Source organism: Bombus terrestris, chromosome 3 (assembly GCF_910591885.1).
Source record: "Bombus terrestris chromosome 3, iyBomTerr1.2, whole genome shotgun sequence".
NCBI lineage: Eukaryota > Metazoa > Arthropoda > Insecta > Hymenoptera > Apidae > Bombus > Bombus terrestris.
The window spans coordinates 14291745-14314367 of record NC_063271.1 but is presented as its reverse complement, the minus strand read 5'-3'; the positions used below and the strand labels follow the sequence as shown (position 1 = coordinate 14314367).

At 35.3% G+C, this 22623-nt stretch overlaps 1 protein-coding gene across 6 annotated transcripts in view; it reads left to right on the top strand.

The window, feature by feature from the left end:
- LOC100647840 (diuretic hormone receptor) overlaps positions 1–22623 on the top strand; it is an 80269-nt gene that overhangs the window by 20188 nt on the left and 37458 nt on the right. The window lies entirely within an intron of this gene.

Below are 22623 nucleotides of genomic sequence, written 5' to 3'. Positions count from 1 at the left end.
CAAGTAAAATTAATTAACGTTCATTTTATCAAATATATAGCTATCTATCCACGTAATTAATATCCGTGTTTACCCACACTTATATGCTTCGTTCTCTTCACATCGAAGCTATTGATCTCACTGAAAATATTAACTTACAAATTTCATTATTTTCCATTCCGTACAGCCTCAAAGATAACGATATTTCAAACAAAAGAAATAATTTGATCGTCGGAAAGATTCTATTTCGGATTATTTGTTAAGTAGGATTAAACGTCGATCTGTTCGTTCGAAACCACATCGATTTGATTCATTGAAATTTAAAAGGTTCGAGTAAGAAAAGATCGGGTAGAAAGGATTCGGGTTGTCGGATTAAAGGGGAAAGTCTTAAAACCTTTTTATCGATTTTCCATCCTTAAATATTCATCAATTGCAGGATATCTACAAGGTTCTCTTAGTGGTAACAGCGTAATTATAATTTAAGTCGTTTTCCATATCTGAGTAATATTTGTCTTTTATGAAACATCACCTCGTAACTATTGTTTCTCGATCAATTTCGTTTCCTAAAAACGTAATTTCATCTAGGAAAGAGCAATCTCATCTTGTGTCGCGTATAATGCTCTCTCACGTGGAATATAAAGTGCATTACCATCAACAGCGCTATTCACATGAAGTGTATAGTTGCATAGTTAAAATTGTTGTTAGCGTGAACGTTAAGAGCAACTTAACATTTCATGGATCTTATTTTCCATAAAACTGGAGTTTTAAAACGGCCATCAACGTTGGCGAGAGACAAGCTTGAAACGGCCATTCTATCGTTTTTAATTAAATCGTTAAGCAACCGCTACATTCGTTCGTTTCTACTTTTCTCCCTTTCTGTCTCTTTCCTTTTTTCCTAATAAAGAACAATACGAGAGCTTTCCATTCGTCGTAGAAGATCGTCAGCGAGTCGCTTTCTTACTCGGTTTATTTTATTCGAAGTCGCGTGATTTTTCCTGCCGTGAAATTGAAAAACACACGACGCGAAGTTCTCGAAATGTTCTGATGAATATCAACATATGGTTGGTAAATAAATACCGTTCGTCACATACACAGTGAAAAAAGAACGAAATCGATTAAAAATGTACAGAGTATAGAAAGACGCATTTGTCGATATTATCGAGATTTAAAATTGAAATTTTCAAGTTAAACGAGAAGTTCTTAAGCGAGAAATATTATTATTTTTTTAATAGATACGAGCAAGGAAGATAGAAAATATGTAATAAAATAAAAAGTAGTAATTTCATTTGATCAAACAGTTTGGATTCTTGTGTTTGGTATAAAAGAAAGTTGGCAGAAGCCAGGAAAAAGCATAGGATTGTTCGTTTCTGATCGATGTGGCGAGTAAGCGCAATAAAATTCATTCTGTGTGCATGCAGCAACACAACTATCACGTAACTCGGAGAATAATTGAAGTGAAAGGAATACGTACATCCACCTTTGTGTTAGTTTATTCGAGCATAAGACGAGCATACAAATTCGCGATTGTGTTATTCGTATCGAATATGAAAAATATGAAAGATCGTGTATCTATAAACGGTATTTCAAAGTCAAATTATTTACACTTCTTCAAAATCTTTCCATTTTATTTCCTCTGAAATCTTTCTTTAAAATCTCGCCGTTTTATTTTTCATTTCCAATCACTGCTTTTCAGCCATTTATTGATTCGTCCAGTTAATAATTTCTCCGTTCATGATCGATAACTGTTATCGCTGGTTTTCAGTTCTTAATTTTCCGCGCATCGTGTAACCCGTAGCTTTCATCGTTAATCTTCGCTTACCAATTCACGCTGTTCGCTATTCACTTCGCAATCCGAATATAAAGTTTGGAATACTAAATAAATCTTCAATGGCCAATTCAAAAGGCTTCGACAGCGATATCCAATTTCTGAATTCTAAATTAGCTTGTTACACGAAATGCAGCCTTTATCCCCTGATTTCCATAAAATCCTCTATCTTTCTTTCGCCTCTTGAACGATGTTGAGGAACCATTTTGTATACGAGGGGAGTTTCCTTGGTTTATTCGATAAAAAATGACGGAGATTTTCTTCTGTCGATAAATTTTACTAACAAGATAATGTCTTATTACGTAATTCCGGAGACACTTCTTTGTTTTCCACGAAAAACCAATCATTCTTATGCTGTGTCAGTTTCAAAGCAACGACACGATATCTGATATGACCTACACGAAACCGGAACTAATCAACTTGGTGAAAATTAATCATTTCGTTTTATAAAAATTAACCATTTTGAATCACGTACAAAATGGGGCACGTAAGATGTTACAAGCTGTTTTCTCGGAACTAGCGCAGATATCGATTTATTTCTTTTGTTTCTTCTTAAATCGAACGTAAACCGAACGTCTCATTTCGCTCAAAAGAAAAACAAGCGAGCGAGAAACCTCTTGTTCTCTAAGAACCTCTAGAACTTAACGAGAAAGAAGCAAGTATGCATTCGCGACTTGAGAGAAAACAGCTTGCGACACTTTTACGTAGCTCACTTTGCTGTCTTCTATTTACAATTAAAATTGAAAAATCTAGAGCAAGTGAATTTGATCGATTCTGTTTCCGTCTGCACGCGTAAAATGAATTTGCAAATTATAACACAATTAAATTCGAAAGTATGCAAACCAATTTCAAAACTTTTATCCAATTTCTGCCAAGGCCGAATAGAAGAAAGCGGCAGACGAGCGCGTTTTCCTAAACGTTTCGCGTAATTTAAAATGCTCGTCGAAAGAAATCCCTTTGCGTGCGGTCGCGCCTCGAAATAACGAGGAAAGGAACGTCGCAACATGGAAAATAGCAATAACGGTCTAGCAAAGCCCTAAAGATCGTTTTTTCCCCCTTTTCCTCGCCGACTACAATCGATACCAACGCCGGATCGTAAACGCTTGCCACGTTTCTGACGTGAGTAGCTTCTGCTTTAATGATCCACTCTTTACTCGTCTGTAACGTCAGATCCATAAGACTGCCTTGTACACAAACCTTCAGAGGAATATTAAATCTCGATTTCTATACGCTCGAGCGTATCGAGCAATAGTACGATATATCGGCGTCCTATGAAGCGCAAGTTATATCGGGCCACGTTCGATTTGGAGCTGTAACTGCGCGTGTTTTCACCATTGAACGGCACGCGATATTGACGAACGTTAAATGGTTAAAACGTTAACGCTTTATTTTTCTTTTTTTTTTTTCTGAAAAAAGTTTTTGCTTTTTTTACGTTACGCTCATCTTTTAGTAGAGATTGTCGAGAATTGTGGATCTTAATCGCCGAAATAAATGTACAGGAACACTTAGATTACACTTAGAATTAATATGAAAATAGTTTCAGATTTATTTAATATGTGATTTACAAGATATTCGTCGATACATATTTACACGCGTCTCGGCACTCTCTTTGTCTCATCATCTTCTTTACCCCGTTAGTTACCCAATTACTTGGCACGACGAGTCAGATCCGCAGACTAAAAAGACATTACCCTTTGGATTTAAGCATTAGATTCAACTAGAACCAAATATGTTATAAACACTTATTATCCAAGTTACAGTACCAGGCCAAAATAATTTACTTATAATTCTCAATGAGAATTGATTGTAAAAATTCTACCAAATAAAAAAGAAAAGAAAAGTCTTCTTCACACTACCAACGAAACAGTTGCATTCGTCTGTTTTATGAGACGCTGTGCACGAATATACTCCCACTATTTACCAAATGTCCAGCTGGACAAATTGTAAAGTGCAAATTAAATAATAAAAAAACATACTCCCACACACTCATACTCATATATGTGTGTCACTACTATGCGGTTAATCTAGTGCAGCACACAAAATTACACATATCTCAACAGAGAACAAACTTTCGGTCGTGTTGATCCAAAAAGAGCACGATGTCGGCGGATGACATGCATTATGCGAGCTGATACTGGAAAGAACCGTTCACAAAGGTAGCTTTGTTTATCGAATCGTGTAATATTCGTAGAGAGTACGATACATCGAAACCATTCAAGCAACCAGCATTTTGGAATTCTTTGTTATTTAAAAATACATGCGGCTAGATGCGATATGAGTAACCAATCGGCGATGAATATCTTTAGGTATTGTTATTACGCCGTGAGTATTCTCTGTAGGAATTGTTAATAGATAATTAAAGAACTAACATGTAAATACCGAACTGAACAGGACAATTTAACGACACGATCTTTAACAACACACGGTAGAATATCAGATATTCTAATTAACAACGAACAAATGCGCTTGTAAATATATATAACTCGTACGTGCGTTCATTTATTTTATTCAGCGAGCAGGTCCCTTAACCGAGTGATATTCTTTACATATAAATTGAAACTTTTCGACCTTTTATTCGAATGTAAATCCCATTTTATGGAAAATATTTATGCATCGCAGATGAATTTTCTGCCAATTATAGACAATAAACGATATTATTTTTTTTTTTTCATAAATAATCTGTATATTGTATACGTGGAAGAATATGCAAAGAGAATGCTTGAGCGCGTGTGTGCTGTGTGGAACAAAAAAGGCGGACTAGGAGAAGGTTAAAACGGGTCCAGAATTGGTTAGAATTTCACAGAGGAAAATTGTTATAGGAAAGCGTAAAGGATTTTTCACGGTTCGTTTACATTTTTTCTTCCAAAAATGTGGCTTATATTTCTTTCCAACTGCATAGCAAATGAAGTAGCTTGTGTCGTAACAAAAGTTATTCTTGACGTTTAATTTAACCTAGGTTTATTCGAAGCGAATAAAAGATAACAATTCAATAAACAATTGCCAGGCATTCAGCAGCGATAACAAACTTGCAACTGCGTTATAGGCCTTCGATCTAAAATTCGGTGTTTTATCTCTTTCGTTCTTTCTTCATCGACTGTGCTTCAACGCAATCATCTTGATAAATGAACCAATCGAAACAGATTCGTAACAATCGTTCTTCCGATTACGAACAACAAGAATCGATGGGAAACAATGGAATCGTTTTTTCAAGTTTGCTGGTTGGCGAAACGACGGAATCGATTGGTATTATCGGGAATTACGAACTAATTCGCGCAGGAAAAAACGCGTGTCGACGACGTTAATGGTTTTCAAATCCTCGCCATGAATATTCATTTAAAAAGACGATGACCGCGTATTTACGATGACCTACAGTGCTAACAGAATGAGGAATACCCGGTGACCACAATTTACTCTCCGCTGACATTACACAACGCTAATGTAATTTGATCTTAAATGGCGGGACCGGCTGCACGACCGGCTACTTCCATAATTAACTTCGCGTCGTGCACGATCGCGCCTCCCTTTCTAATTAAAAACGAAATCTAGTCACTTAGCAAGTTATTGAAACGACGGAAAACACGAAACTGTTTTCTCCAACAGTATCTGGTTGGTATCGAACAAACATTTTTTATTCGTGTTTAATTATTAGACCGTAAATTTTGATCCGTTTACGAGTAATCGAAGGATATAGAAATACGTAAAACGCATATAAAATGCAAAAGGAAAAATGTTTATTTGTCACTGAATTTTTCCTCCTTATTTGGTTTATCGATACGTAGCGAATAAAAAAGAAATCAATATTTCTATCGATTTAAACAAGCGTCGATAAGTGTTGGAAGAACAACGTCGGATCACGAGCACGTGAAAAAGAATCAGTTGGACGCAGCAGGAAATCGACGAATCGTTCGATCATTACCAAACGCTTCATGCAATGCCATGCAACGAGACAATGGATCTTGTAGCTGGTTATTTCCTCTGATTTATGACGCGAGCATACGATATCCATAAATGTAACAGACTCACGTGTACGTCGCTATTTCACGGAATAGAAGACTTGGTTACGCGTTATGTACGTGTACTCCTCTTGTACGCGTATGTCGTACGTGTATTGCCGTGCATGTTACGTAGATACACATGCACGAGAAGAGCGGTAATATAATGGTCGCCAGATTGTTCGAGTTTTACGACAGCATTACGTATGTATTCGACGACAGAGCGCTAAAAGGGAATCTTGGTTACGAAACGTCGCGTCTGAAATTCCTTCTGTATTCTCATGAATGCTCAATTTGACCAGCGATTCGTCAAAAAGTATGCTATTGAACGATCCAAATGGCACGAAATGGAGCATGCTTTTCATCGGTTTTCTTATTGTACGCGAGCGGTTTCGAACCAGTCGCGCGAATGAATATCGAATACCATCGAATACCATAGATTCATATCGCGATGCAATAATTCCATTTCGTAAATCGTATCTCTAAAAATTACTAAATATTTACGTAGAATTTTGTTATTAAAGGTTGCGCTCCTCTGTATTCCGCCGTGTGTGGAGATTTAATTAATTCGAATGGAATATCTTTGAAGTCGCTTGAACAGAGACAGAAATTTTTGGGAAATTGGTTATTCCGTTATGGACTAACGATACACGATGAAACGAATGTAGAATTAGTTAAATGGTAGTACGCAAAAAACAATTGTATAGTACGCGAATAATTTCTCTGCCATCCAAAGCGGTTCTCCTACGTACAATATCTCCTTTGTTTTTAAATGTTTAAGTGGTTTCGAAAGAGGAAGGTAGTTTTTCATCTGTACGTCGTTTCATACGATGATAAAATACGAAATACCGCACGATGAAATTACAATGGGACGCGAAATTAATCTTCCCATTGCAATGCAATGAAATGAGTGTTAAAACGATTACGTCCGAAATGAAAATTAATTTCAAGAAATTACCTGCAGTCCTGTCGTTCGTACATCTCGTTACACTTCTTACAAGGAATTTATTTTCAACGAACTAATTCTGCCTCAGGTGTTTCGTAAGACCGCGAAATGCTTCTGAAACTCGATCACGTTGCAGAAACCTTCTCGCAATACCTGCTTCCGTTCGTGTTCACACGCTGCCTCAATGAAATGCTAATTCTAGCTTTATGTATGCATTGTAGCACTGTATAGACTTAGTCAACGTCCGCTAACAATTATGTATAATTCCGTAATTAACAGTTTCTATATCAAACATGCCTCTGTCTATGTTTCAATATGGAGACGACGACAAGTAGATTTTGATTTCTTTTATGTTTAATATTTAAATCACAATTTATAAAATCGATCGATACGTAGGAGACTCGATAGGACGGAAAACGACAGGGTGCTAAGTTTTGAGAACTCGGAACATTTTGATCGTGTTTATCTCAACAGAATAATCGTGTGTAATTCGACGAAATAATATGTTGAGGTTATTAGATGTATAAAGAGAGAAAACGCGTGGATAAAGTATAAGGTACAAAATATATATATTTAATTTAATAGAGAAATGTAATAATAAGTAGGAATACAATTTGAGCTGGTCCAGATCCGCACGCTGGCAGTGTTACCTTATAACTGAAAACCCCGAAGCCAACGTCGCCTGTCTACTGTTTATGGTGTGCCTTCATGCTAGTCTTTTGTCTATATGCTGTCGATGGCTTCAGCGCTTGAGAAAACTAAGAAGACCAGATGTAGAGTTTTCGTAGAAGTGGTGACCACTTCAACATAATATAAAACAAAAAACGTTGTGCGTCTATTATTTTCTCGCGAAGAAACTTTTCGAACAACCTAATAGTTGTACGACGCGAGGTCATGCAGCAGATCGTATTACAAATTTGTAAATCCTTCCCATATGAAACTCGCTGAAAGATCTTCCCTGCATTCTGACGGTGTCCAATCGATTTACAATTTAATGTTCACGACTAGACGTAAATCCAATCACGATCATCGGCCTGTATGGTTTCCAGTTAATGTATAAAGATTCAAGGATATCGCAACTCAATTTCTTTCTTTCCACCGACTCGCGTTGTTACCATAATCGACCTCTTTTCTTTCAGATGTTCCGAAGCGCTCGAGATCACGTGTATTATATACCGAATTATCTGCTGATTCTAAAACACAAAAATGTTAAATCTTAAAACGTAAAAGCAAGTAATTGAAAGTAAATTTATTCGTGAATAATACGTAGATAATAATGGAAGAAAATAAAAGAAGGAAAAAGATAGAGAGAAGAGATATTTTGTCAGGAAATTTACGTTTGCAAGTACATTTTCGTATATAGAATAAGCGTTATCTAAATCACGATTTTATAGATTTTGCTAGTACGCAAGGTACATAGAGTTACGATGAGTTAGACTAAATTAAAGAACATGGTTCAGTTTGTGGAACTGTTTGCTTCGTTAAACGACAAGCTTTTGAAAATCACAGTTTGGTGCAAATATTTCCGTAACCTGATCTATTGATTTTTTAAATATTCGCTTGGTTTTTAAAGTGGAAAATATATTCTATGTTTAAGAAAGATAATAATCTTACACAAATCAGAATACATAACACGCTTCACCTAGCCGAGTTTTAATTAAATCTTTTCGATACAAATGCCCTGGAACATAGCGGAGATTACTACGAGGATATTTATTTCGCAGTGCTGATTTACTCTTTTAATAAGCATAAATTCTCTCTTTGCGCTTTATAACGGCATGTATTTCCGTGTTCTGACGCTAGAAAATTACTTCAGTGTGTCTCACTACTAAAAAGCAAATTTTCAAAACAGAAGTATCATGTCGCGTAGAAAGTTTGGCAGATAAAAGTTGCTTCGGCTGAGAGTTTGAAATGATCAGTGAACAGTGAAATAGGTGTTTAGAAAACAGTTGTGTATACTGGATACGAGTTTGAGCTAATTTTTATTTAAGTAGATCGCTCGCTATCGTTCAAGGGGAAAATATATTGTGCGATTAAAGCGAAACAAGGCAAAGATAAAACAAAGTAAAATAAAATAGAAATATAATAGTAAAAAGTACATGTCAGTAAAAGCGTGCGGCTGATTTTCCAAAGTCCCACCTTTCCACCTCTCGATAATATCGGCAATATAAAATTGCGTTGGTCTGCCCTTTGAAAAACTTGCTTGATTTCCCCTCGACCAAAATACCAAAATACGTCGAAACAACACGATCGCTTTCCTCTGCTCTTTGTACTCTTTCACGACTTCCAGAAGTAGTTTCCATTTCACTCGTCGACGAAATTTCCGTGAATTCACGGTTGTACGCGACTCCACGCGATACGTTCCAATAAACGGGGTGGCTTCCGAGCTGCAACAAATTCTCGACTCATGATACTTGCGAAAATAAAAGACAAAGTCACTGGTGGAATTTGTGCAGGATTTTTACGAGTTACTTTCATCCCGCTTATTTTTAGGACGATAATAAAACTATTCGAGAAGAAATACGGACTTACATTCCTTAACTTGCAACAAAAAAGCTGGCTACAAATTACAATTACCCTCGGATCTCTCGTTTCAGAGAATAGAAGAAATCTCAGTGAGCTGTCCTTTTCTCTCGATTTCGAATTCGAAGTTGTACACCGTTCGTCGTGAAAGATTTATGCGCATCGCCGAACCCGTGAAATACGTCGGTCCGTTTGGAATTTTTATGGAATGCTTAAAATTTCAAATAAATTCCCCGGAATACATATTTTTTCCGTAGAAAATCGTGGAAATATTTCGGATACATTATCGTTGTTCATCACAATAGGAAATGGTTTCATTTCGATGCGGATGAATAGCAAATGTTTCTTTTATTGATGTTTTTAAACGTTTTCGTTCAGTACCCAATTTAATCGAGGATTGCCGAGATAATTATAAACGTTATTGGAGGATATGAGTGACAAAAAATTATCTTCAGCTTTAATCAACATCCGAGTAAAAATGCAAAGTTCATTCTTTTCCATTTCTATACTCGCCGCAGTTTTACGTTGTATTTTCAAACGGTAATGTAGCTTTTTTTATACAGCATGTCATTCATTTTCGGCCTGATAGGACTTCTTTCTCGTCGAAGGAAATATTCATTCGCTAGGAACTTGTTGGTAGAACTACTGAAAGGGGTTTAACCTAGTCAACAACATTGACCGTGGAAAAAACGAAATTGAACGCTCATAGATAGTCATCGTAAAACGACGTTAAACTTTTATCGCTTCTGTTATTTATTAAAACGCGTGGACTAGAGGTTTATTAAAAAGCACGGGAGATTAAATAAGTACTTTGTCGAAGGGGTTGCGATCTAGAAATAGCCCTGTCTAAGTATAAACTTTGTTGGCACTTTGTTTCTTAATTTTTATCTGATTACTTCAGCTTATCAGTATTTTAAATTATCTTCCTCTTAATATATTTCGTATGTTTTTGATTCATTCATGTACCTAAAATTGATTTTACTTCTTGTTCCATGTGTTTGGTTATATTTGGATTAAATCAATACTATCGAGTAGTCCTATCGGTGCCGCAAAATACAGGTTCGCCTGTTCTAAATTATAAATAATGCGTAGGAATATGAAGGCGAAAGATTGACGAGCGTGGGTGCCAAGGACATTTTCCGATCATTTATTTTTCTCACCAAAATGCCATTTGATATCTCCTTCATCGTAACATTAAGGTATTTACCATGATCGACGTCGTAAACAAATTAGGCAAATAGCATCTGGACTCTATCGAATGTTAATAGAAATAAAAGTCAGTAAACAATGATGAAAATCAAAAGCGTAAATCTCTCGAAGTAGTCATAAAATTTAATATCTATCAAATGATAGATTTAAGAAAGAATATTAATAATTTTTCTTTGTGTTTGAAAGAGGAGAACCCATTCAAATAACAAATATTGCAAAGTGAAAGAAACGAAAGTCAGAGTATCGCTGTCTATAGTATCGCAATTTTCGATGTTGGCGACGGTTATAATAGAATTTATGCGCAAATCGTGAGAGATTGGTGGGTGTACTAACGTTATTAGCGAAGGAAGCTTAGGAAGAACCCTCGGAAACCATTAAAGGACATTTCAGAGGCACTCCTGTTTGAAAAGAGCCACTGAAATACCGCTAAATTACTGTCGCTAAATTAATTAAGACGCAATGCTTGCTCAAAATTAATGAAATCACTGTGCACAAGGTAAACGATTGTCGGAAATAATTTGCACATATTATAGTAATATTATGCGATTATGTCTCGAATCGACAGTACTGCGGAAGTCGTGATAAATATACGCCTGGAAATTTTATTTTATTAATCGATCGAAGATTATCGTCGAAGAATCCTGTTTCAGGAATTACTGAGATTTAAACGAATCTAGGACTTAATCTAATGAAAAATCGTATTTAAGTGACCTCGATCGAGTAAATCGCAGTAAGCAGAACACTTTATATTAGATATTTAAGAAATATATCAATATTCATTTCTATTCAAGAGAAAATTATTCTATTCAAAACTTTTACGCGAATAAAGACATTGTACATATTTATTGGATACTAAATAATTCGCGAGATAAACGATCCTACGATTAGTCTCGCGATTCTAAACGTTTGTACGTAGGATAATAATCGCGAAATCACTATCAATCTCGCCTGAGCTTTGACCTGACCTGAACCCGTAATCTCAGACACTTGTGCACTCTGCTATTAATCATGCGAGTACGAACAGTGAATTTCCTTTCCTTCGCGCTTCGTTTGATCCTTCAGATTGAATGGACGTTTCTTGCGAAACTTATGAAAAATTTGATGCTAAAATTAATGTCGATACTTGATGCGCTTCATTTGTCATTAAGAATTGTCCATTTCGTCGGATCATTTACTACAAGGAACTGAAACTTCACACTTTCGTCTCTTTCATAGAAGTTCGAAGAGAAATTTCTTAGAAAATATACAACATAAAATAATTTGTCAGTTTTGCAGCAAGGATTTTGTTCAAATTTAGTATATTATTTTATTCGTGGATTTGTATTAATAATTTTTACTGAATGTGAAAATTCTATCGTTTGATATTTTTCTGTTACTGTACCTTATCTGTGGGAGAAACGAAATCATGACGCCAACGTTATCAGTTATCGACCTGTTAAATTGCTTTTTATTGCCGAGACGTAAGATCGAATATTCGCCGTTTTTCTATAACCGCTATAATTATACTTCATTCAATGATATTATCTTTGATACCGGATTTTCCGCCCTGTAGAATTGATGCCATCAAGAGCTAAATCGATTTGAAAGCATGGATGATAAGATCACAGATGTGACGTTCGATAAATTGTGGTTCTGTTTCTAGTTTCGAGCGGATCGTTACGAATATCGAATATCCCGTGGAGGACAACGATGAACGACAACCAAGTTCACGTTAAATCGGCTCGAAAATTAGGTCAGAGCCACGTTTCTGCACCGCAATGTTTTCAGACGAAATTATCGAGCTCCTAATGACCGAGTCGATTTAACGATCCATTGGCGACCGTATGAAAATTAGTTTACACGCTGGAAAATCGACGTTAAACGTTTCATTTCGAGATCGCGGATCTCTTTTGCTCCTAATTTTCCTTGCTTCCATGGAACTTGCTTGTTTCATAATGTTTGACGTTTTTTTTAACAGAAATTTCTATTTTACGTTGAAACTTTACGATCTGAATTTAAGATAGAAAAAAGGCGTCTCATAATTTTACAAACAGTTTTCGCTCATACAGTGTTCGGACACTGATTGATTTGTAGTAACAATATGTGACTTACCGAAGTATACAAATTAATAATGAATTAGTAATTCAAAGAAAAAAACGGTATTAATTTGTTCTGTTCTTTGCTACCAAATTTATATTAATTTTCTGGAACAATCAAGTAATTGTGTACAGACTTGGTAATTTCTTTGTTGACTACATCTAACGACCAGCGAATTTAATTTTGACTAATTGTATAGCAAACTCAATTCCAAATAACAAAAAGACAGAACTATAGTCTTCGTATTTTATTGATTTATATAATTTACCATGGTAGATCTGAATTTCAAAGAACGAGGCGTGTAATTAACGAAGATAGATAGTTGGATGATCTGTATGTTTTATGCTCATATTTTGCGCTAATTGGTTTTCTTGATTAAAACACAATACCAAATTGCGTATTTTTTCATAAACGAATGTATCTCATAGTAAATTCTGCAATATGAGAATTTTTTCAGTTACCATAATTTAAACATACACTACGCTCGTTCAGTTGATGAGACCATAAATTTCGTTTCACAAGATAAACACGTTACAGTATTCTGCTGCATCATGTGCAACCATAATTATTTACTGGTTCGCTTACGTACGTCCACAGCATTGGTCAATCGCTAAATGATGGTTGATCACATTAAACGAGACAACAATTCCCATTGTATAGTTACATCATTTAATTCAAGCGTTAGCATCAACAATGACCAAACAATTGATAGTGAATTGTATATTAAACGAAATCCTGATTTATAACAGATTCGTTAATTCACCGTTTTTCCGGTCATCAGATATGAACGGTACCTTCAAAACTGTACTATTGTTTAAAGGCCGTTGCAACAATGAAAAATTTCAAAACTTGAAGCTTTTCACCTGTCTTATTATGAAGTACTACCTTTAGCACGAAGCATTGTTCACGTTTTACCTTTTGTGATTTGTATCATGTTCCCTTGGTTGTTTCCTAAATTGGAGATAGAGTCAAAGTGCCTTTGGTTGAAATTTTTAGGAAAAAAACATCAAAATTTAATTTAATTTAAAAACCAAAGAAACGATTTCTTTATTTTTGGAGCACTATTCCAATTACTGAATAAAATATGCTGGCTGTTTTTTGTACAATTTTTGGTATTGATTAATTCGAAGAAATGAAAAGTAGAAAAAAATAATAGTTAAACCGTGGGTGTTTATCCAAATTAGATTTTATTTAAATACAATAGTACTCTGTTTGTCTGTTGAAAGAATTGAAAACGATGAAATATCTAATTCTCTGATAGCCGTGCCTTTCTTTTGTATCTTTCCTATTTTTCACTGAAACGAAAAGTTCAAAGGTGTACGTGTTCAATATCAGTCGAGGTCCTGCTCTATATTGTTTACCGTATTTTGTGTCAGTCGCTTTATAGAGTCCAGGAAGTGTTCCTAGCTGGCCTGGCTCAGTAAATATCTCCTCACGAGACCCATTTTATACGCGTGATCACGTACATATTTTATCACTAACCAAACCACGTTTTCCTTAATACTCCAGGTAGCCACTTGGAGAAACATATAGAGCATTTCATCTATAAATGATGAACTTTCATTTGGATAAATTCTAACTTTAAATGCTATAATGTAGAGTTCGGAACGATTCTAGAATGTCTCAAATAATTAGTATTCAGTGCGACTTTAACCTGATTTTCAGTGATTCTGACCTTTACAAATTGTCGACAGATTCTTATCGGATAAATTGTTCAACCACCACTGTTTGGGTTCGTTCGACCAGAGATTCAAATTTCTCTTGGAATAATTTTTTTTACAAGATCATTCTGTGCTACTTTTCTCGAGCAGTCGTGTAAATGAAACGAATGATCATCGGAAATAGAACATCCACGTTACTGGGCCACGTACGATATGTATTAGGTTGTCCGAAAAGTGTCTATCTTTTACGGACACGTCTTTTACAACAACGCATCTTTATATAAACATGAAACCCAATCTGTCGAACGTTGTAATCTTTATCTTGATAGAAGAAAATGGGTCACACGTAATTCGACAAAATACTATAAAACGAAAAATGTTGCGCATTCATAATTTCCTTATAAAACAAAAGAAACTTTTCGGACGAATAATAATATCGAAATTGATAAAGGAAACCTATTGTTTCCGGAAAATTAAGCGAATTTGCCATTTGCGGTCGTAACGTCCTGTTCTAGTATCCTCTAGTATCATAATAGATTAACGACGAACTAACCAGTGACTCAGTTCGATAATAATTATTCCGTAGATCGTCATCATGCGGTTGCCTAAATATACGCAACACGCCATTTACACATTTATTAACGCACAGCAGACGCACGTTAGCTTGATCCAGGAATTGATCTGTTACCGCTCGCAACTTGAACTGGTGGTAATCAACATTTAAGTATTATTCCCACAACAGACATTATACTATAGTAGCTGTTATTTGAACGTTGGAGAATTGTCTGGTTTCTACAATTTTTATGAAAAACCATCGCCAATGAGGAATAATTACATAGAAAATATAAATATTCCACAAAGACGAGGAAACTATATTCTTCATAAAATAGAAACCGACGTGATCTGAATCAGTTAACCAAATCGCAATACGGTAAATTAGTGTGTACTTATCTTCTATGCAAACGAAGTTAAGATTATTGTAGAGAATTAAGAACTGTTTAAATTAAAGAGAGAAATAGAAGAAAGAGCTGGGAATTAAGCACTATACAAAATAGAAAAAGGGAAAAAATATTTTAGTCTCTCAAATTTACACCTTGTAAAACTATATCTACCTCTTGTTTAAAAACATATAACAAATAGCACCAATTTATACATATTAGATTGGCAACAAAGTGATTGCGGATTTTGTCAATACCACCTAATGACAAAATCCGCGATCACTTAGTTACCAACCCGATATATCTATACAGCAAGGGTTAAAATACATGTAGCGTGTAGCTAAATGCAACTGTGACAGAAATAATTAAAACGCTATAAACCTTCCTGAATTCATTCAACTTTGTTACATAATGTCTGTCGTTATGTTACGACACGGTTCGTCGACTCCCTATTTTTCCGTTTCCCTGGCGTTCGCACGGAAAAGATTTCACCCTCTTTATCGAATTTCGAGTTGGCCTCGCGAGATCAGATAGGATTATTCGTTGTTAAAGAAAAGTTTTGATCCAGGGGGTAGAAGAAGGTTGAATCTCTTTGCAATATTTTTTACATTTTTTAGACGTATAAAAGTGTCAAATAAGATAACGTAACACGATGATCGTAACGATATTCCTTTAACGTAATATTTCCGGGATAGCAGCAAATGGAAAAATTACCATTTTTTTTTTTTTTTTTTTTTTCCGAGGAAAAGATCGAAAAGAAACAGGTTTTTTTTTTATTCGTTTCAACAGTTTGATAATGATAATTTTCATTTTAGTGTTTCACTGATCATTGGACATTTTCATTTCTACCTTTATTTCAATAATGATAATTCTGTTTTAATATTTCGCCTGCCATCGTGGCATGAAATGTTATCAGAATAATTACGAGCTTTTCTAAAATCCATACGTTGTTGTGGGAATATTCGATTTAATTTCCAATAAATATTATATTAAGTGTTCCATACTAATATCGTTGTTTATTTCTTCGTAAAAAGTTAACGAAGAATCGAAATTCTTTTAGTTACAACTAGAATCGTCACTTGAAGTTTACATATTTCTCGTGAGGTGGATAGGTCGTGATAGGTGCTGAAGAAAACTAGAGTATAGTTAACAATATATTTATTAACAAATACTCTCGATGTACACTTTGCGTAGAGCTCGCGGTTACAAGTTCGACTTCCAGACGATGCGTTATGATAGCGATTCAGCAGAGTGCGCGGAGCGAATTCGGATGATGATTGCTCAGCTATCGACTGCCGACTAACGACTCACTTTCCGTCACGATGATGCTGCAGAGGAAAACAATGATGGGGTTTGTCTAAGGATACGAAATCATCAGGAAAATCTTCGTTAGGAAAGTGAGGGAAATGGACGTTGCTGTTAATTGGTTAATCTCTGGGTTGGTGGTTGAGGAAGGATGCTAACCGCCCTCGAGAGAAAGTTGCTAGGAGGAAGCATCGTGGCGAGAAAAACCAGATTTCCCGTATCTTTCCGTAGTAGGTAATAATTTTAGGGAATGCTAAGACAAAGGCTATTTGTTCGTTTGAAGAACCTTAGCTAGAAAAATCCTAAGGTTTATAGCGGGTCCTTAGGCTAGTTGAAAATATGCTATAAGAATGTTTCGACATCTGGTAATCATCTTGTCCGAATTTTTGTTCAAACTAAAGAAAATCCTACCACACACCTACTACTCCATCTTAAAATCATATCTAACCAATAGGCTGTATCATGATTAAATACTTAGACACTATAACCACAACATTTCCAATAGAAGCTACCCCAAGGCGATACCCTCGAAATTCTGCTGATCATCATCTACACTGCCGATTTATCAACTTTAACAGAGATAACCACAGCGACATTTGCTGATAATATAGCTTTATTAACATCCCACTCAGACCCGATAATTGCTTCCTCAACGCTCCAGCGAGGTCTCGACTCTATGGAAAATTCGTTGCACAAATGGCACTTCAAAATAAATGAAAATAAATCCAGTCATATAACTTTCACGCTGCGAAAACAATCCTGCCCGTGGGCAGGCCATGGGTGGCCATAAATAATATTCCAATTCCAAACAAAGTTTCAATCAGATATCTGGGCATGATTCTGGACAAAAGAATGACACGGAAAGGATACATTGCAGATTAATCCAAACAACTCAAATCAAAATTTAAGAAATTCTACTGGCTCATTGGCAGACGTTCCAACTTAAACGTGCAGAGTAAAATAATGCTATATAAAGCCATATTAAAACCTGTTTGAACCTATGGGATCCTTCTATGGGAAACAGCGAATAATTCCAACATAGAAATTCTTCAACGATTCCAATCAAAAACTCTAAGATCCTTAATAGATGCACATCTCGATGCACGACAGATGCAGAAACAATACATCACGACCTTAAGATACCTACAGTTAAAGAAGAAATATCCAAATTCAGTAATAGATATAACATAAGAATTAACAACCACCAAAACCCACTAGTTGCTCAATTACTTGACACGACGGATCAGATCCGCAGGCTAAAAAGACATTACCCTCTAGACATATTCAGCTAAAATCAAACATATGATAAACACTTATTATACACGACATAGTACCACGCCAGAATAATCTACTTATAATTCTCAATGAGAATTGATCGTAAAATTCTTCTAAATAAAAAAAAAGTCTTGTTCGAAGGATAGGGTTTTTGTGTAGCGAGCCACGGGACAGAAACCATTGGAAAGTTTACCATCGAGTGCCGCTACATTCGCTTCGCAACTTTGTTACTCTTAAAAAATGTAAGAAGTTCTTTTGCGATTATATTTTGCAAATTCAAAATGTTCAAGGAATGCGGATTCTTTCTCCTGGTAAAACGATGCAGTCTTTGGGACAAAAGTCTCGTGGGAGAACGACGGAACTTCAATCGTGACTCAAAAGAGCCCACAAAAAGGAAATTCTTGCTAGATCGTTGAACGAGGCCAATCGAACGAGGTTCTTAAAGGAGAAGCGACGAATGGGAATGAAAGAGACGGAGAAATAAAATAAGGATAATAGAAATAGATTCGGGGGAAATGAAAGAGCCAGGATAACGAATGAGGATTGACAATCCTCCGAAGGAGATAAGGTAGTTTGAATCGGAGACGTTTTCATTTCGTGCGGTTGAATTTTAATTTTCATGGGATTCGCAGCGAAATGGCGTTGGGAATAATATTCGATTGGCAAGCTGCGGAACGTTTGCTCGCAAATGCGCAAGAAAATAATGTAAAAGTGGAAAAACAGCAAATTACAATACCATGGTGACTTCTTTTTTAAAGACAAAGGAGAATGATAAAATTTTAATAACATATTATGAAAAATTTTAAGGGGATAATGTTAAAATGCTACACACTATTCGATTATTTGTTATGCAGGAAATATCATTAATTCTAGTTTTCATTTATGCCACTTGTTAATGCAAACTATTATTAAATGTATAAGTGTTCTATAAATCCCTCTTGAAAATCCTAGGTAATAGTAATGAAAAAACAAGTACTTAAAATAAAAGTAGAAATGAAAAAGTTCAATAATCAGTGAAACACTGAAATGAAAATTATTATTATCAAACAGTTGAAGCGAATAAAAAAAACCTTTCCCTTTTCGATCTTTTTTTCGGAAAAAAAGCTATCTCTGTCTTAAGTTCATTCGATTAAAGTACCAATTAATTGTAACGTTATTATTATGATTTAGGTTTTGTACTTTATAGATTCCTAAGTATACTCATATAGGCGTAATCTTAATCTTCGTTACATTTTGCATGAAAATTTTTTTCTTGCTTCTTCTTACTTAAAAATAAGTAACAGTCAAACGTCGAAAATAATCAATTGAAACTCGGTAGTTTGCAAGGTACTTATGTTATTCGCGTATATTAAACATTTAATCAAAGTCAGTTGTACGATGTTTAATTTGTTTTCAAAGTAGAAGGTCTTTCTTCTGTTGAAATCATATTTCGACCTTCAGTAAATCATCTTCTTTGAAACGAACAAAGTAAAAGTTGCTATAACGATCTTCTTCGTTAAAAATAGCAGGATATATTATGATATACTATAAAGCACACGACATAGAAACACGCCAGAATGATTTACTTACAATTCTCAATGAAAATTGATTGTAAAATTCTCCCAAATAAAAAAAAATATATATTATAAAGTAAATAAAAGAAGATATCACGATTACAAAGTTTCTATTAAAAGATACAACTTGGAGAATTTAATCCTTTTTACTCTTTTCATAGAAATAAAACGACCTATCTCATTCCACTCGATTTCTAATCGCAGAAAATCACTGAGAAGCAACAAGTAAATTAATTACACGTCACGTGTGAGCCCGCTTTCGATCCATTTAACTCTACTTCAATAAATTTCACGAATCGTTCAAATATTGTAAAACGTAACGCTTTGACACGTTAATAGAAAGCGACCTTGGTCTGAAATCATGAAAATTCCAGACAAAATTTCTCGAATAACCACCTATGGTATACCGTTGATCGTACTTTTCAGCTTTTAAAGCTCCGAACGTGTGTAAAGTACCGTTTTTTTTTTATTTAACAGCAATAATCCGCGTGTCGGTCCTTGATTTGGTTAATTAGCTCACTGCAATATTTTCTACTTCGTTCTTTAGTCCAGAAGTGTAATTTTCATGAATTTTGAAAGAATTTTGGAATATATATAAAAAAGTATATATATATTTTTTTTAATAGAGGAACAAAATTTCGAAAAATGTTAGTACGAATAATTCAGGTATAATTTGACCAAGACGTTCGTAAACAAATATCTTATATTCTCTTCTTCGAAAAATAAAATATTTAATACGATGCGAATTACGATACCATCCAGGAATTTTCTACGGTTTTTTAAATATGATGCGCTTATCTTACGAGAACGAGAAATATCGTCTTTCCTAGTTACTAAGGATTTTCGTAATTGCAGTGTCTTGGTTAAAGTTCGTAAGGAAGATAGCTTTTATTAGATTTGTTGTATTTGATGGATTAAAAGTGCTGATACACGAAAAGAGCTTTTGATAGGTTAATTGTATTTTTTATCGATCATTGATGTTTACTTACTTAGACTGAAAATTAAAAAAGACATTATGAAACGTACAAAAGGAAAGAGGGAGAGAGAGTTTTACAAAGTTGTTTACTGTACAGAATATAAAATGAAATTTTATTTTTAATATGTTTAAGAGGTATCTGTAACGAATATAAAAGTTTTGTAATAATCATTGAATAAGTTATTGCAAACGTAAAGCCAGTATAGTATATTTTTTCTTTTCTTTTCTCGTCGATCGTCATTCTTTCACCAAAGCGCTCAAGGAATAACGATCATACAACAAAAAATCGACGCTCGGCTTTCTCTCCGACGTTAATTTCCGGTTAATGACATCGAAACAGAGTGAGATACAATGTCATCTTCTAGCGGATGTAATCGCGAAGCGCGTCGTGGAAAAAACGAATCGTGTTCACCGTGGCACGTCGAACGATATTCTCTGCGATTTATATGTATATCAGTATCCCTTTTTTCCCCTAACAGAGGTATTTTTCATGCGAGTTTGCCCGTTCTTTTCCTCCTTCTCCTTTCCTTTTTACCTCTATTCCCTGTTGTTCGTCGAGAAAAAGTAACACCATCGTGATTGGCGATTTCTACGCGAACAGTCGAGTATAAAGTTGCCCAAGTGAACTCTGCAATGGGAAGAAATTCGCTGACCTTTCATTGAAATGGCGGTTGTAAAAACAAGAAGAAAAGTTGTTAATGGCGAATATGTACGGGAAAGGTCTTGTAAAGAAGCCTACACACATACCACATACGCGTGTTGATTTTCAAAGAACATCATTTCGATTCGATTCTTTTTAGATTATTGTTACGAAGAAATATATACACGCACGAGGATTTATGCGAGTGCCATTTTCTGCTATTGGTTCTCGCTAAAGAGTCAGAGCTAATAAGAAGTTGGCAAATGAAGAGTTATAGTTTGAAAAAATGACAAGTGAAAGTTTCGAAAGTAAAATTGCTACTCGTATTATTATCTTATTATTAAATATAGTTTTTATAGCGTTAGATCAACGTTCCTAAAATAGAAATCAAACTCACGGTATGAGATTTTCGAATCGATGTACGTGTATGCTTCGTATACATATTTCAACTTGTACGATCCGCGAAAAGGAAAACGGCACTCGATCATTCGAAATCTACGCGTCGATGGAACGTAAGTCTGGAGAATAGCCGGCCATGAATAACACCACATCGTTGGAAATTCGTTTCCGATACGACACTGACAATTGCTTTTTGAGATCAGATCCACATCGCCCAAATCATCGTCCGAAAAATATTTCAAACATGTCTCGAATCCAGATATTCGAGTGTACCTGATTCAAGGACACTCGTAGTCTGAAATTGATAGATTTATAGCGAAATTGCGTTTCGATGTGTTTCGTGTTTATTGATCTATGGATATAATCGATTTATGGAACAGTCGAAAAAGGTTCGAGAAAATGAGGTCAATCTAGTCATAAAACAAAGACTAAATCAAATTGCCTGACATCAGATTCCTAAAGCCGCGCTGGCAGGGCGTCTCTGAAAAGAAGCGAATTTACGTAAAAAGGTGAGTCGAAGATAAGCACATAATATTCTTTTGTACGAAACATTTTATTCAAAGAAATCAATATCGGGAAGGGGGAGGGGGATTGATCGAGTGCACTTAAAACTTGAAAGGAACTTTCTTCGCTCCGTACAAAAAGCTGAAAAATCATCAAACCATTTCTCGAGCGCATTTTCAGCTAAATTGTTCCCTTGATTAACGAGAATTCTTTAGACCTAATATACATCTAGATCTCAATCTTCGACGTCGACTCATCTGAAAATTAAGTTTTATCTGCGTATATAAATGAATTATAAATTTTCGTAACCCATAGTAACCCATCCCATAATCTTCAAATAAGCTTTGCTCTTAATCACCGAAGACACCTAATATCCCATATCTTCGATATAGAGTTAATCGACGATGAATATTATTTTCCATTTTCCATTCGTTTCTCCGTGTATTTTGACCTATTTTTTAATCGCTCGCTCGATTCAGAGTCATAATAAAATTAAAAGGATCCTAAATCCATTTCTCAAACTCACGATATCTTCGGCTAAATCTTGCCCTTGATTAATGAAGACGTATTACATCCAGGAATAAATGGGATTAAAAAGAAGAATCGTAACCAGTAGAATAATCGATTCTCGCATTGAACATCCATTCACGACCGATTTATTACGGATCAGATCGTGTCAGGCGTATCGAGAACGTTCTATCGCTTTTTCGCACCTATCTCTCTGTCTCTCTTTCTCTCTCTTCTTAGTCGTTGATCTGAATCGAAATGGAACGGGAGCTACGTGCTTTCGTACGTGTTACCGGCCAACACACGCAAATACCA